Source organism: Protopterus annectens, chromosome 9.part0 (assembly GCF_019279795.1).
Source record: "Protopterus annectens isolate FY-2018-M chromosome 9.part0, PAN1.0, whole genome shotgun sequence".
NCBI lineage: Eukaryota > Metazoa > Chordata > Ceratodontiformes > Protopteridae > Protopterus > Protopterus annectens.
This window is the reverse complement of record NC_056743.1, coordinates 187,936,243-187,953,913: the sequence shown is the minus strand read 5'-3', so window position 1 is coordinate 187,953,913 and position 17,671 is coordinate 187,936,243.

Sequence of the window (17,671 nt, the reverse complement as noted above, 5' to 3'; positions counted from 1 at the left end):
TGATTCTTCAAGATTTGGCAGAGGATTTGCTCTGTAGTATATGACACCCCCCACACACAAAAAAACTACTTCCATATTGAAAAAATAAATGCTTTACTTCAGAACAATTTACTAAGATATGTTAAATGAGTTTGTTGTAAGTAAGGAAGTACAGCCTGAAAAAATAGTTTGCCACTGAGTTTGTACTATTGTTACCACTTTAGTAAACTGTTTCAGAGTAACATTAATAAAAATCATGAACTATATAAGCCTTTGTATAGTTGGAAAATGTTTAAAATAACAGTATTTTTTTGAGTTGTAACATGCATTGTATAGTTATGTGCCAAAGCAGTCTGTTCAGATTGAATATTTACATGAGACTGCCCTATATGTCTCTCCAGTTCTGAGCTTTTAAGTGTTCCTCTACTCACAGAAAGTGGGGAGTCCTCCTAAAGGTTTAGGGGTTCTAAGACTTATAATACCTTTGCCTTTAAATGTGCTTTCCAGTCAAATTTTTAATCATTAGTTTGCATAATGTTTCGTTAATGTCAGTGGCAATGTCAACAAATCATATTTATTGCTCACCAGTTGAAGTTAAAATCATTGGATGTTTACCTGGTCTCTTTTATCTGCCTCTATTTCGAACTCCTATAATGTTATATAAATTAAATAAGAGATGATTTTTCAAGGCTCTCTTGTTTGGTTCTTATTAAGGATGTTCACTGGACAGGAAGTGAAGTAGCTTTATTGATTACTGGAAGCAGGCTTCCTGTCTCACACTACTCCTTCCATAAGGACAGTCCTTTACATATTACAGACAGTTCATACATTTCTTTACAAATTATGCGACTAGTGTATAATTATGGTTCACTTTCCACAACAAAAATCATAGTTACAATTTTAAGTTGAAAATACAAATTGCACATCCCAGTTTTCTAGACTAAGTCTTCCATAAATCTCTAATTTCAACACCACCATTTTACTTTAGCAGGGAAATACACCTGCTAAAACATGTGTACAGCAAACATTAGGAGTATTGTATTACAACCAGTTTCCTGATTCCTTCCAACTTGATGTTCTTCTGCATGTGTTTCATACTATAGAGGAAAACATTGGAATACCTTTGTCCAGGTGGTGTGTGTATGTGTTGGTCTGTGTGTGGGGGGGGTGTCTTTTGAGGTATCGAGACTATGAGACTGAACTGAGTGTAACTGAGGACCTGAAGTTTAGGTAGGTAAAATGGAGATTGTTTTTGCCCTTGACTCCTTAGATTGGATTGTGATGGGACATTGCAGATGATGGTATATAAGGAAGAATGTCAAGGGTGGGTGTCTCTTTAGAGAAGAAGCTGGGTCACGTGTTAAGTGATCTCATGGTGGAGATAGTGACTTTAAGTAAGGTGTAGCCAGCTGGAGTAAGGATGGTACTGAGCTGACAGGGGAAGTTAACTGGTTAAATGAAAGTCATGCCGTCAATAGCCACCTGTTAAGAGCAGATAACTGTAAGGTCGAATGGCTGAAAACTGATGTCTGGAAACCCAAACAGAAAGCTGATGGCCTGGATCAATGAGGAAGGTGAGAAATGTGTGCATCACTGTGCTTTTGTATTGTGTGAGAGATCAGCATGCTGCTTGGGTTGTGAAAGAGATAGAGAAGCTTCCTGGATGTCCTGGGGCTTGTGCATTATGATCAAGTGTGGTCCTTAGAGTCAGTAAGGACAATATGTTAGCTAGGTGGCCAGGTATGGCTTTTGTTTAGCTGACTGATATAGTATGAAAACTGGTTTACAGAAGAAGATGATCAGCATCTGAAAAATGTTTAGTCATAGGGTGGTGGGCACCATTATAAACATCATCCAAGACGTATTGCTTCCCCTGCTTAAGTATTAACTGTCCCAATGAAAAGATATGGGTAGGATGTGCCAAGCCAGGGGTGAATGTATGTTGGACATGTCTTTACCAGCTTGTTCTTGCAAGGAATTGGCAAAGGAAAGTAGTGGACATCAAGGATGAGTCAGCAGAGTGGCTGGCAGGGGTGATTCACATTCTAAGAATAGCAGGTTTAGAACTGATTTAGAAGCCATGCACAGCAACGTGAGCCTGGACAGTAGTGTTGGCATGTCACTTTCACACAGTAAGCACTATTTTCTTGAGAAGACAGGAGTAACTAGCATGACCCGGGGGGGTGGTAGAAGGGCATGGAATAACTGAGAATAGTAAGAATATAAATGGGGGTTAAAATAGTTTGCTTTAAAGAGGAACAGATAAATGAAGGTGGCTAGTTGGACAACAAGATTTAAAGGACAGAACAATGACTAGGATAGCGTATAAGGTGAGGCGATAAGCTGGTAATATCTTGCGACAAAGCTGATATGCCTGTTTAGGCATTCAAAATGGCAGGTAGTGATTTGAAAGCAGAGAAGGACATACTTTGTGTGAGCAGAAGGACTAGTGATGAAAGCTAGGATAGCAGTGATGGAGTAAGGAGAAAATGGCTTGACGTAGAAGAGTGGGCAGAAGACTGATGGCTGGATGCGTTAGGATAAATCATGAATGGGGCTAGGAGTGAGGAGCTGTGGACCATTCAGTGACAACTTCCATTTGTTCTCGTAGTATTGCTGCTCTGTGGTATTTGTGAAGACATCCTAATATGAGAGAAACTGCTGTGTGATCAGTTTAGAAGACTGACAGCTGGAGACATGGTGGGTGCAGAGTGATCTGGTGAAAAGTGGACAGGATGGTGAACCACTGCAACTGACAGGTGTGGATGCTGCGCAGAGGGAGTAGGTGAAGAATGTTAAGATAAGGGATAACCGAGACAATGGACTATAGGGCTCAGCAGTATCCAAAGAGAATCTTTTTCCCTCTTTGAGGCTTTAAAGGCTTTATTGAAATTGTTAGTGTGCCTTATCTTGTGCAGAGATGTGAGGACATCTGGAAGCATTTAAAAGTGGGGGGTTATAATTTTAAGTATATTACTCTTGCTATCAGAGGAAGTGCTTTTAACTGTGAAGAAAAGGGTTGTGGGATATCTTTACACATTACACTGCTCAGCAATTAGCTGATGAGGCAGCCAGTGGCTTAGGTCAAAAGTCGTTTGGTTTCAAACAGGTCAGTTAGATCAGTGACCTTCTCAAGGAAATAGTAGTGGTTAGTGGCCTAATGTATGGGAAGGGTAACTTGTGCAGTGCTGCTTAGGGGAGGGGAAAGATACGAATGGAAAAGTGAGGCAGTGTTTTGTATAGATGAGGGGTGGGGGGGGGTAGGAAGTAGCCTGAGGGATTTGCTGACTTTTAGGATAAGTTGGATCAAGTAGGGGAGCTGGTGGTAGGAGCTCATGTAGAAGAGTGGGAGTCATTTCGGGAATTTATTTTAGCAGAGAGGAGGCAGTGAAACTGGTTCTAGAGATTGGGGTAGAAAAGGATAGACAGGCTATTAGATATCTAATATATAAGAAGGCAAGTGGGCGGAGTGGTTTCCTTTAATTTTTACAAGGGGGGTGCAGGTGGTGGCAGGTGAGACAATGTGCAGAGTATCAGTTTCCATGGAAAAGGTATTTATAACTGCCCTTGTAAAAGAGAGAGACTGGAAAGAGGATTCAGAGAATTATAGGCTGATTTTCTTGCTCAGCATGGATAAAGAAGAGTTTTGTTAAGAGCATATCTAAGTAGGTTAGAAAAAATGAATCAGTAGTTTTGTGGAAGGAGGACAGGTGGAGTTTCATGCTTGGAGTTATAGACTGAGTGCACCTCCATGAAATGGAAGGGAGTGGGACAGTTTTGCTGGAGGTATGAACAGTGGGTTTAACATACATTGGATGACAACAGTAATTAATTTTTAGTGTAGACCAACAAGGACCAGGCACTGTGTAAACAACTGGTGACAAGAGTAGAGATTAGCAGAATGTATTCAAAAGAAGTGCAGTTGGCAAGAGATTAAGGCCTGTAACAAGGCCTTTCTTTATATCCATATCTGTTTCTTTCGATGACTATGGTCCTGGCAAGGAGGATACGACTACACTTGAGAAAGGTAGAGGGAAATATGTGGAAACCGAATACAACATGTTTGTTGATGACTGATTTTGATGTGGAGCTGGGACACAGATTACTACCTATTTTAGAAGAATTTCATGGTTCCTTAAGAGAGGACAGGGTTTCAACACCATCGGTCCAATGTTGGCTGCTGCACATCTTTAAAAATCTGGGACCCCCCATCCTTCTTATCTAGAATTGCCACATTTGGTTAATCCTTGCTTGACACTCCCTAGTTAAATAAGAAAACAAGCCCAGGTAATCAAAGAGCCTTGACAACGTATCATCCCATCCACACATGGCATCCAGAAGAACCTGATTATAAAAGATAAAATAAAAAATGGGATATCAAATATGTTGGAATGTAAGCAAATGATAAAACTGAAAGATGAAGGGGTGGGAAGAGGGCATTAATTACAAAGAGAAAGGGAAGAAATATTTTTGGTGGGATATGAGGAAACACTTTTTCATAGAGATGGGTGGAATGAACTTCCAGAATAAGTTATATGGCTAATAGGGAAGCATTCAGTACATTTGCTTTGTTTAATGGTGACTCTCTGGGTTATTTGAATCTTTGTATTGCTGAGCTGTCCCATAGTTTTGAAAAGGAGATAGCGGGTACAGTAGAGATTTGAGCTTTCCATTTTTCCAAACTGTTGTAGTATATTTAAGCTTGTAGAGTGTGAAGAGCCATTATTATTTTTTGTGTTTTTTCTTTTTCTTTCTTATGTACCTACATGGTTGTACATTGTTGTTTTTGTTTTGGGAAATCACAGTTTAGTGGGCAAGTCTTTTTTATTGTCTTGTTCGCTGTTCTGCATTCTCCCATGTATGTTACATCTAAGTGTTGCTATATGTTTGTTTTGAGGGTTGTGCATAAGTCCCTAGGATGTGATATTTTGTGATCTAGAGTCAGTTATTTGGGTTCACTTAATGGAATCTCAATTAAATATGGAGTTAATGTAATGCTGTAGACCAGGTTTAAGATAGGCAGAACAGGACTGACAATATGGGTAAAGCAGGAAAAATATGGGATGCTAGCTGCAATAGCTGGGCACACTGAATAAGCCAATATCTGTATGCAGTGTTTATGCATGCATTTACATACCTATAATAATATTACTACAGGAAGGCAGTGTGACAATTCTCTAAATACTGCCATCTGAATGCTTTTGTTACTTCTTAAGATATGAAAATTACTGATATACATACAAGAAATGTATGTAAGCCAGATAACCAAATGCAAAATCCACTGAATATGGCAGCTTTGATAAAATCTGAACTTGAGACACTAACACTATTTTGTGTCAAGTCTGAAAACAACTAAACAAAAACAAATGGGTTTACCAAAGTGTTTTTGTCAATCATTTGATCATTACCTCTCCAGCAATAACACAGCAATGGAATGGGTAAGATGTTGGAGCAAAGCAAAAAACTGACAAAAAGCCTTCCCTTCACTGATGTCATTTGTATCAGATGTAGACATAAGTGATGCCGTCACATTCAGTTCATAATATGAATGTAATCTGTGTCAACAGTGAAGGTGCTCCCATACAACTTGCTTAAATATATGCACCTTTTTAAAATAAATAAATGATTGAATAGCAATTTAGCACAATATAATGCTAGCCTCTTTGTTATGAATAAAATATCTCGTATCAAGTTCTTCAACATGATGTGTTGCATATAGCTGGTTGTGCTGTTACAGTGAACTCGTATCTCTCTCTCTCCATAGATATATATGGTTTGCCATCAAAATCTCGCAACACACTTGTGCGAGTGATCACTTACCTGACCTGAAATGTCGTAAAATCCAAACACCAAACAATCACATAACCGAAAGTGGTAATTTAGGAAAGTCGACAACTCAGGAATGTCGACTTTACCGAAACCACCTGGACTTCCAGTTATGTTGTATGAATGTTTTGCAGGGGTTTTCTGACATTTTGATGGTAAACCTATATATATATATATATATATATATATATATATATATAAATTCTGCATGTGTAAAATTGATTTTCTAACTAATTTTGAAAGAAAATAAATGGAAATAATGACATTATTTCTTTTGCAGTATCTTTGTTCTGATAATGCTAAAAGAAAAATTATAATGATTCACATGCAAAATACAGATACGCCTAGAAAATACTAACAAAAACAGAATCCAACATTAAGAATAAGTATAGAATTCAAATAACTGAAATCTCATAATTAAAGGTTTTGCTATGGCAGTAAGCTGTTCTTTAAAATACGGGCACACAAATACCATCTGTCCAGTATTCACCTTTGCTGGAAACCTTTGTGGTTCTGTGATTTCACATACCCCATGCGTCCACAAATATATTCTAGTTCCTTATATTTATTATCTTATAGTAGATGTGCATTCGGTATGCAAATGAGAGAGAGGGTGTTTGTATATCTGTGTACTGGCAGGTAGTCCACAACTGCTTCAATGCCTCATGCTCAAAACTTTATTTTCCCTGCAACTCAGAATAAGCTAAAATAACTATTGGAAAATGAATGAATAAAAACTACACATACAGATTGGCCTTCCTCTGATGGAGCACAGATTATAATATTGCTATCTGACATAAGAATAAAAGTACTCTTAAATAAAATGCAATTTTTGCATCATCTCACTCTATGTACTCTGTTACAAGGTAATGGCTGAATTTATCCTGTAGGATCAGTTCTCTACTGTGGTCCACAAGTATAATGAATAAGAAAAATAAAATGCATAATTCATCAGCTGTCAGGTAATGTTCTGCATCACATCAGCTACCTCTGTCTGCTTTATTGTGTGGAAGAAAGTAAGGAACTTCTTAATTTAATTCAGCCATTATTTCTATACTTAAGCAATATTTTTTTTTTTTGTAAATGTAAACAGAACGGATAACCATAACCCACTATCATGTTAATTATTATTATTTGCCCTGAATGTAAGGAAGAGAAATCAAAAATGTCTTAAGACAAAGAATGTGTATTAAAAACTGCAGCACCACAGTGCACCATTGTATCTTACAGCAAACATTTAATGGCATCATGACTCAAGGCCCAGTGCTGGGATTTGTTATCTAGTTTGTGTGTCAGCAGGTGCAGCTCAAAGGATAATGGATTGATTAATGATCTTGGCAGCTGCAGAACACACGCTAGTAACCAGGCTTAGCTCCATAGGGCATTATGGTTCACAGATGATGTTTTGCTATCATCTAGTCACTCCTTCATAATACTTACGAAGAAAAAAAGGACAATGATTTCAGTGACGGCGGCATCTGTCTGTCATTCCTTTTGATGACTTGTGTGGACAAGGAGTGCACTGTATAATAAGCTTATCTACTTCCCTGTCAGTTTATTCTTCAGCAAGGATTAATTTCAGATCAAATTTAGGCTATTGTGCACCAGACCCAAGTCGGTCTGTGTAATGTGGAAAGAGATCAGCACTCACAGGAAATGCTTTAGAGTGAAATAAGATTTGAACATATTCCAGATCAAATTTTATTTATTCTCTAAGACAGCTTTTCTTATTCGTCTTAGTTATGCAAATGACATTGAAAAGAAGGCCACTTTAACTTTGAGCTGCAACTAAAATATTCTTGACTCTCCCTTGAAAAGTGCAATGAGTATTAAGGGTAGTCTTTTATATCATACCGAAGGAAACTAAATGAACTTTAGCATGACCCCTAGAACTGCTTCACTGTTATAAAATTGGGTATAAGTTCACTGTCAAAGGTGTATCTGCTAAAGACTTTTCTAAGGTTTTATATGTATTTATCGATATTGTACAAACATGTCTACATTATTGGTCAAAAACAGTGGCAGTCAGAGGCCATGGTAAAAGTATCCCATTAGAATAAGGGAATTATAATACCAACAAAGGATCGGTTCACTGGTTGGCTACTATAAAGCTAAACATGGCTGTTAGCTTATGCTTGACAGCTTCAAGTCTCTTCTAGAAAGTGACTGTCAAATTTTTGCTATATAATTTATATTGAATAAATGATAACAGTATATGATATACCATACTACTGCCTTAAATGGATTTTTCTATTATGAATTTGTTTAATTACCCTTTAACAATTCACTAGAGAAATCAGAAAAAAAAAAAAACAGGTGAATTGGAATTGTTCTACTCTGCTTGTAGATGTATGCTCACTGAACGTGTGTATGTCCTTTCAGTCAGCACAAACGTGTGTTGATGTGGGCTTGCATCCAGCAATGGACTGGCATCCCTCTACAGAAGTGATTCTCTGTCTCATTCTTCTTGCTGTTTACTGAGCTAGGCTTCACCCCCCATACTACTGAGTGAATGAGATTGTATCAGAGAATTAATGGATGAATGAATGAAAGAGAATAGTATAAACATCGGTCCAAATGGTAATAGCAATCAGTGTGTCCCTTCATACCGATTTATTACTTCTCCTCTTCTATTCAAAACTTCCCTTTACCCCACAACTCGGGCATTCTTTTCTGGAATCCAAATTCTCTTCTTTCCTAAAACATCTTCCTCACCTGACATCAGCTATTCACATGCTCTAGCTTTTACACACTCCTTCTTTCACTTTACGGCTACCTTTTTTAACCCAGCCTGTCATGACCATGTAGATATTTGCCTCATTTGTACTCATCCTTTTCCCCATCATCCTAAATCAAGCATCCATAACTTAATTTCTAACTTTAACTCCATGACTGATATTCTTATCCATCTTGATGCCAACTTCCTTCATGCCTCTTACATTCAGAAAACCTCACGACATGTGCACAATACCTCCTCTCTCTTCTCCACATATCTAGTACTCATCCTGCCTCAGGCGGCACACCTTCTTCAACTTCTGTGGTGTTTTATACCAGCTAAGGGTCGCCAACATTTGAAAGTTATACAGTAGCCCTATTTCCATGTCTTTACTGCTGTTACACATCTCTGGGTCCCACCCATTAAAACCCACCACTGGATATTTGCTGTGATAACTCATCACTAGCAGTCTTTTTGAGCCCACCCTAATACCATACTAAATGTAAATATCATACCCATCTTCCTGTTCATCTTTCTTACCCACAATTCTCTTGGTACCAGACTATTGTTTCTTTTTTTCCTTGTCCTTCCTTCCTTTCCCGTGTAACCCCCTACCATGGATGATAAGTGCCATACTTCAGTAAATTATTTTCCCATACTGTGTGGGGTCCTCAACTCTTAAATTTCCCTAACATTCATCTACAATACTACTTCCTACAATATCCCCTACTTTGTTACAAATCATTCCTCAACCTCCGTTCACTGGCACTCCCATCACTTTTCACCACTGTCGCCTGACTTTAACCAGCCACCCTTAAATCATACTCCACTCTTAAGATGTCAGGGTGCTATGCCTCGTATCTTTAAAAAACTGCCACTTCTCACTGCCATCCCCATAAAAAGTGATGAAACTTTACAATAATCTATAGGACTCCTGTAGTCTCTTCTTTATTTCTTTTTGTGCATATCTGCTAAACTGTCTGAGTCTTTCCTTGTATTCTAGCCACCCTATCTGTCATTTCTATGCAAGTTTCTAGAGAATGCATAACCAGGCTTCCTTGCATGTACTTATACTTTATTCTCCAAATCTTTGGACTACTTTGGCGGCCTTCTTGTGTAATGTCTTGGGCATCTTAGCACTCATCTTTTTGAGCAGTTTTGAAATCTAGATCTACCATTAAAGATGCAGTTTTGATAGTGCCTCACATTGAACATAGATTATAGTAGTGCTATTCAATCTATGTAGATTAGATTCACTGAAAAAATTTAAATGCCACAAGTAACACTTTACACATTGTGAAAAAGCTGTATCGTCTCTATAGCCACTCCTTCACTAAGGATCCAGCAAACTGTCTAATGTGAAATGTGGGGAAAAACAATGTACAGAACCTATACTTGACTTTTTAGAAAAAAGGAAGCAGAGCTTTGAAAATTGAAACTATTTCTCACGCGCGTGTGTGTGTGTATGTGTGTATATATGTATATATATATATATATATATATATATATATATGTCACCTTCATTTCACTAAAAGTTCATTTGCCCGACAGAATTTCAGACCGCCCAATTGCCTAACAGTTCATTTGCCTGAAAATTAGAAAAAGGCTAGTAAAAGGTATAAGTCTTTTTACCCATTGTAGGGCAATCCTGGAGTTAGAATATATAGTTAGGGGGTGTGTGGGCACTGGGGGGGGTGTGGGGGGCAAAGCCCCCCACCTACTTTGGTTTTATATTGTGCAGTTTGTTTTTTTATTGTTCACTAAAACCAACGTAGGTGGGGGGCTGTGCCCCCACACCCTTCCAACTATATATTCTAACTCCAGCATAGCACGACAGTGGGGAAAAGGAGAAAAACCTTTTACTTGCCTTTTTCTAATTGTTGGGCAAATGAACTGTCAGGCAAATGAAGGTGACCCGTATATATATATTTATATATATATATATATATATATATATATATATATATATATATATGTGTGTGTGTGTGTGTGTGTGTAAGGTTCCTGTTAGAACTCAGAACACTTGAAATGTCAAATGTCATATGTTCGACACCATATGATCGACACTTCAAGAGTTCAAAAGTTAAACATTATGGCGCCGTATGGTGCAGAATGGGAGAATTTCCCTTTTCTGCACTGAAGTGCGATCTTGGAGTTGGTATATTTTTTTATTTTACATTTACATTTGTTAACCGGGCTAGTCCAACTGGATACATGTCCATTTTCAGTGAAGGCCCGAGGAGAAAAGCTCTGCTATCTACAACATGGTAACAAAACAGTAAATACAAAATACACAAAGCATATACATTACAAATAAGCAAGGGATTAAACAACAATTTCAGGAAGTTCAAAAAAAAGGGGGATAGAGAGACAAGGAAGTTACTTAAGTAGAGGTGAGGAAAAAGTGAGAGAAGTATTTAAGTTGTTTAAAAAGTCATCAAAAGTGTTCTAGAAAAGTATAGTATGTACTTGAGATAGTCATTTCTCAAGTAGAAATGAAAAAATAAATTGAAGAAATGGATTTGGGAGAAAGTTTAAGGAAAATAGGAGAAGATAGGAGGTAGAAGAGCAGCTAGATCAGCTAGGGTTGATGCAAGAGCAAAGCCAGTGATTAGTAAGAAAGTGTTTCAATTTAGTTTTAAATAGTGTGATGGAAGTCTGGGCTATAAGGTCTGGAGGAAGTTGATTGCAAATTTTACCAACTGAGTTGGAAAATATGGAGTCACCTGCTGTGTTCTTTGATAGAGAAGTTTGAATCAGTATTTTATTAGAAGAGCGTAGGGCTTTTAAGTTGTTGTAAGGTTTTATAAGGGTGGAGAGCATTGGTGTATTTTCAGGGTGGTAAAGGGCTTTATGGGCAATTGTAAGCTGATAGTACTGAATTAGGTGGGGTAATTCCAGCCATCCTAGGTTAGAGAGGTTCAGACAGTGATGTGTTTTATATGGAGAGGCAGTGGCAAATCTGGCAATGTTGTTGTAGGCTGCTGTAAGCTTGTTAATGTTATGTTTAGAGAGATTAGTATATATGGGGGAAGCATATAGTAGAGTAGAGATAAGATGTGTTCTAGCTATGGTAGTTCTTGCTTCAGGGGTTAGGAAAGTTCTGATTCTATAGAGAGAACCTAATTTTCTATTAGTTGCTTTTATGTTGGAGTTGATATGAAAATCAAATTTTAGTAGGTTGTCAATAGTAATACCCAAAAGTTTGGTTGTTTGGTCAGGAGAGATAAGGGTGCCATTGTTAGAAGTAATTGTGAAATTAATAGAGGGAGACAGGTGTGTGGGTAAAAAGAGGAGCAGTTTAGTTTTCTTAGGGTTTAAGAGAAGACAGTGATTGGAGAACCATTGCTCAATAGTGGTGAATGTCTTTTGAGTAAGGTAGTGAAGGTCAGCTTGGTTAGTGGCAGAGCAAATGATGGTGGTGTCATCGGCGTACTGAATACAAGTAGTTAGGGGGGTGGCAAGATGCAGGTCGTTAATAAAGATGGAAAATAAAAGAGGACCTAAGATGGAGCCCTGAGGGACTCCTAAAGTGGTGGGGAGAAGTTCTGAAAGATTGTTGTTCCATAAAACAGCTAGTTTCCGATTTTGAAGATAGGAAGTGAACCAGCTTAAGGCAAGATTATCGAGAGAGAGAGATTTTAAACGATGTAGGAGGAGTTGGTGATTCACCATATCAAAGGCTTTTGACAGGTCTACAAAGAATGCTATGAAAGAAGATTGCTATTCCGGTTAATATTAATGGAGTCAATAAAGGATAATAAGGCTGTGGTAGTACTATGGTAAGGACGAAAGCCATGTTGGCAGTTAGCGAGGAGATTATTAGATAGGAGGTGATTTAGTAATTGTTTATGGATGCATTTCTCCATTATTTTTGCAATAGGAGATAGCAGCGCTATAGGGCGGTAGTTAGAGTACTCAAATGAATCGCCCCCTTTGAAGAGCGGGATGATGTGTTAGATTTTCCAGGGTGAAGGTATGGTACTTTCTTTTATGGTTCTGTTTATTAGTATAGGGAAGGCAATAGCTTTGGCACCTAGCTGGAGATATTCGGCAGGCAATTTGTCGGCTGAGGGGGTAGAAGCTTTAAGTTTTTGAAGTAAATTTAGAATATAGGAGGTGGGTATGGGTTTAAGTTGCATAAGTGGGGGGGAGTGAAGCTTGGGCTACCTAATAAAGAGGGGTCAGGGCTTTGTTGGTTGGCCAGTTTAAGTATTGTTGAAGTAAAGAAGTTATTGAATGCATTTGCTGTTTGTAAGGGAGAGTCAGGGCAGGAGCCTAGTGGATTGGGAGTTTCATCTTTGCCGGGGGATAGAAGTGTGTTAATAGATTTCCAAAATTTGTGTGGATGGTGGTGGGAGGATTGCTGTAGCTGGGTGTAAAAGTTCTTTTTATCTTTTATGATGGCTAACTTTGTTATGTTCCTTTTTTGTTTGTAGCTAAGGTGATCAACGGGGTCTTTAGAGGTTCGCCATTTAGTCCAGGCCTTATTTCTACTAAGGATTAGTTGTTTAGTGTTGGTTGTAAGCCATTGGGCTGTCTTATATTTCATGCGAATAGATCGCATGGGGGCATGATGATCTAAAATAGTAAGAAAGGTTTTATTAAAGTAGTTAACAGCGTCGTCTATTGGGAGAGTTTTTAGAGGAGACCAGTTAACCAGGCTAAGTTCATTTTGAAACTGAAGGGGGTCAAAATGTTTTTTGCTGCGAGATAAGCGAATTAGGGGAGGTGTTGTTAGGTGAGTTTTGTGCCTAATGATGTATGTGAGAGAGTGGTCACTAAGGTCATCTGGGAGGGTACCTGTTGAATACATTTGTTGGGGACTGTTTGTCAAGATCCAGTCGAGTATGGTATCTTTGTTACTGTTTTTATTTATTCTAGTTGTGGAGTTAATGGTTTGGTAGAATCCATGCAGGTTGATAAGGGTGGATGGATTATTTTGTTTACATACATTCCAATCAATATTGAAGTCACCTAATAATATTGTTTCTTGAAGGAGATTCGTAGGTCTTCTAATATGGGGGGATTGTTGCCTGGGGGAAGATAGGTGCAGACAATGTTAATAGTTTTGTGTGGGTTAAGGGAGAGTTTGGAAATAATAAGTTCAGTGTTAGTGTCATATGGAGGGGTTTGGGCTGATTTGTTTACTTCCAGACCAGATTTAAAAAGTATAGCTACTCCGCCACCTTTCTTATTAAGACGGTCTTGTCTTAGGATGTTATAGCCAGGGGGGATGATTTCATTATCTTTTATTGTGGGTTTGAGCCAGGTTTCGGTAAGACAGAGAATGTCAAATTGTTGGACTTCTAGAAGGGTGTGAAGAGCTGAAAGTTTGTTGCAAATGCTACGGATGTTAAGATGAGCTATTGTGAGAGATTTAGCAGGTTTAGAATGTGGTATAGGCGTAGTTTTCATTTGTTGGGAGTTAGGGGATAGTATGAAGGTATTTGGGCCTGGGTTGGGGTGGATGTCCCCATCAATTAATGATAAACCTTGAATAAGGTGAGTTAATTGTGTGGGCTTGAAGCAGTACAAGTGTTTTGTGTGTCTAAGAATAAGGTATTTGATGTGTGAGAGACGATGATATTTAGGTTCAAGGTATGAGTTGAAGTATATGGGACTAAGATGGGTTGTGAGTGTAGATGGGGGGGTAGCTAGGGTGTGTCTGTGTGGAATGCTAACAGCAGGATTTAAAGGTTGCTCGTAGTAGGTTATTAGGTAGGTAGAGGAAAGAATAGTTAGAAGAGTTAGTAGTAGGAGAGGAAGGTGAGTGTAGGACATGTTGAGATGGGTAAGAGACAGTATAAAATAGGTAGGTGTTCGAAGTAGAGAGGGTGGGTGAGGGAGGAGATGACTATGGAGTGGGTGGAGAGAGGAGCAAGTTCTGATTGGCTATGGATTTTGGTGGGTGTGGTTATGTGGGAATAAATGTAGAGGTGCTAGGGGCGGGTGGAATTTGGGGACAGGGAGGGGAGCGGAGTGAGCCCGCAGGGTGAACAGAGCGGGAAGACACAAGAGAGTGGAGTTCAGCAGGAAACAATCAGTGAAAGGGAAGAACTAACAGGTAAGTTAGTAGGTTAGAGAAAGTATTAGTGAGTCATCTAATGTGTTGAATAAAAATATAGAGGAGCTAGTGTAAGAGGAATAAAGGTAAGGTAAGAGAGGTTAGGTTAAAAGGCAGTTCTGGAAAAAGCTGCAGTTAAAGGACAGATAAGAAAGGTTTAGGGAGGCAGAAGCTAAGCATAAGAGTAGGAAAAGGGAAATAACAGGAGAAAAAAACAATAGGGGTGCCACCTTGTGGCCAGTAGTATGGTTGCAGGGACAGACACTAGAGCAGGGGACTAGGTACAAAAGGGGAAAGGGGGAAGGAGTGTGATGTGCTAGCAAACAAGAATAGTTGAGGTAGATTAAGATAGAAATTAAATTGAGGTATATAATGTGGATGGGGAAATCTGTAGGCTGCTGGTAGTACAGGAGGGATGCTTAACCCGAGATACAAACATAGAATAAGTCTGGTCAAGCAAGGAAACGTAGCATACTTAAGTTCTCAAAGTAAGTTGGTTCCTCTTGATAGTGAAAGGTATGGGCTCAGTTTTGAGGTTTCTTTATTCGCAGGAGGATGGTAGGCAGGAAAAAAGGTTTGCTGGAGTTACAGAGTTGACCACTAGTCCCAGGATAAGCTCCTATCTCCAGACACCCAACAGCCAGCGATACCCAGGGAAAGTAGAGGGGGGTGTCGAGGTTGCAGGAAAGCTTGCCCCCCTGCCTGCTCCATTAAGGAAAGTTAATTTTTGTTTTATTATATTTTCGAACTTTTAAACTTCGATCATATGTTGTCAGACATATGGCATTCGAAGTTTAGAAAGTTTGAATATATAATATAGACCCCAGATATGCGCACACACACACACACACACACACACACACACACACACACACACACACACACATATATATATATATATATATATATATATATATATATATATATATATACATATATCTTTGTGGAGACGTGTAAATGGGCGTACCTTCGTTGAAGGTTGTACACCAGGCCTGGCAAGCTGGTACGTAAAAATCAACTGCCAATCATTAGCGGACTGGTGTTCTGCTGTAGCGACCACTAAAAGGGAAAAGCCGAAAGACACACAAAAAAAAATATATATATATATATATATATATATATATATATATATATATATATATATATATATATATATATATATATATATATATATATATATATATATATATATATATATATATATATATATATATATATATATAAATATATATATATATATATATATATATATACATATATATATGTATATATATATATATATATATATACACACACACATATATATATATATATATATATATATATATATATATATATATATATATATATATATATATATATAGATATGTATAGATATATATACATATATATATATATATATATATATATACATATATATATATATATACATATATACATGTATAGATATATATACATATATACATGTATAGATATATATATATATATATATATATATATACATATATATATAGATATATGTATATATATATATATATACATATAGATATATGTATATATATATGTATATATATATATATATACATATATATAGATATATGTATAGATATATATATGTATATATATATACACACACACACACATATATATATATATATATATATATATACATATATATATGTATAGATATACACATATACACACACGCACACACATATATGTATATATATATGTATATATATATATATATATATGTATATATATATATATATATATATATAGATATATGTATAGATATATATACATATATGTCTGTCTTGCCAAATAATTTTACAAAAACCTCATGCTCACAGTCATTAATAAGTTTGGAGGGATAACCTCTTTCCTCAAACAGGCCTTTAAGAATGGTAAGTTCAGCAGCTAGATCACCTTCATTAGTACAAATCCTGCAAACTCTATACATTTGGCTCAATATAATCCCTCTAAAGGTGAACCTGGGATGCATGCTCTCAAAACGAAGCAAAGAATTCCTCCAAATGGATTTCCTATATAATGAGGTGACAATCCTATTGCCACTAAAATTCAGCTTGAGATCTAAGAAGTGTGCTTGGACAGGGGAGATGTCTGCAGTGAACCTCAAAAAAGTAGAGGTTAGTTCTAACTCAGCAATGAATCTTAAACATTCAGCCTCAGTACCATCCCACACAAAAAGCACGTCATCAACGAACCTCCTATATAGCTTGACCTTCTTGTAATCAGGATGCGTAAAGAGATGTAGCAGCTCCCAGTGATGGACCACCAGATTAGCATAGCTATTCGCACAGGGAGTGCCCATGGCAACTCCCCATTTCTGAAGGAACAACTGATCTTGGAACAAAAATATGTTGTTTTCCAAGACCACTTCTAACAGATAGTTTATCAAAATCTGTCTACTGTTGCTATAGCTTGAGTTGCTGACTAACATCTCTCTAATGGCCAGCATCCCTAGATCATTAGGAATGCTGGTAAACAGGTTCTGGACATCCATGGTGACTAACAACATGGTGGTTTCACTTCTCTCTAGCACAAAACCTTTAAGGAAATCTACAAGCTGATAGGAATCCTTCAAAACAACTGGAATGTCATCAACTAAAGGGCGTAACAGCCCTTCAACAAAGGATGAAATATTGGAGGTGATCCAACTTTCACCTGCAACAATAGGTCGCATTGGTACGGGTATAACCCCCTTATGTATTTTGGGTAAGCCTTTAATAATAGGCAAAGTTGGATGCTCAACTACAAAATATTCGTAAAGCTCACAACTAATCTGTCCACACATGAGGAGGTCATAAAGATTATCATGTACCAACTTCACAATTTTACTGACAAACTCTCTTGAAATAACCTCATATACTTTGTCATCTAACAGCATGCTATTCATGGTAGCAATGTACTCTGAAGTATCCATAGCAACCACTGCTCCCCCTTTGTCAGCTTGTTTGACAATAATACTACCATTAATCTTAAGAGAGGCAATGGAACTCTGTTCAGCTTTACTGATATTGTAAAAACAACATCTTTTCTTACTGTTGTTAAGCTTAAAC